This window comes from Populus euphratica, unplaced genomic scaffold, assembly GCF_000495115.2.
Source record: "Populus euphratica unplaced genomic scaffold, PopEup_1.0 scaffold70.1, whole genome shotgun sequence".
NCBI lineage: Eukaryota > Viridiplantae > Streptophyta > Magnoliopsida > Malpighiales > Salicaceae > Populus > Populus euphratica.
This window is the reverse complement of record NW_011499950.1, coordinates 801152-801632: the sequence shown is the minus strand read 5'-3', so window position 1 is coordinate 801632 and position 481 is coordinate 801152.

Here is a 481-nt window from a genome sequence, read left to right as displayed (position 1 = left end):
TTATTATTATTATTATTATTATTATTACTATTGTTGTTGTTGTTATTGTTGTTTTATAATTGTTGTTTATAATTTTTACAATTAACCTCCCTGTGGTTCGACCCCGGTCTTGCCGGGTTATTTATTACTTCGACACTCCTGCACTTGGGAAAAGACATCAATCTTTTAGTCGTGTCAGGTATACACAACCTTAAGGAAGACCATAACATTCAAGCCAAGTTTACATCTTTAGCTAGAAAAGTTGAGGCACTAGAATTGAAAAACAATGATCACTTAAAATCTATTGAAGACATTATGTGTCAAATCTGTGAAACCAATAAATATTTATTCAATGACTATCAAACTTTGCCTTCTTTCAAGGAATGTTTCTATGAACAAGTTCATGTTTTGAATAGTTTTCAGAGGCCTAAATTATAACTCATACTCGCAAATATACAACCCTGGTTGGAGAAATCACCCAAATTTTAGTTGGAAGAGTGAG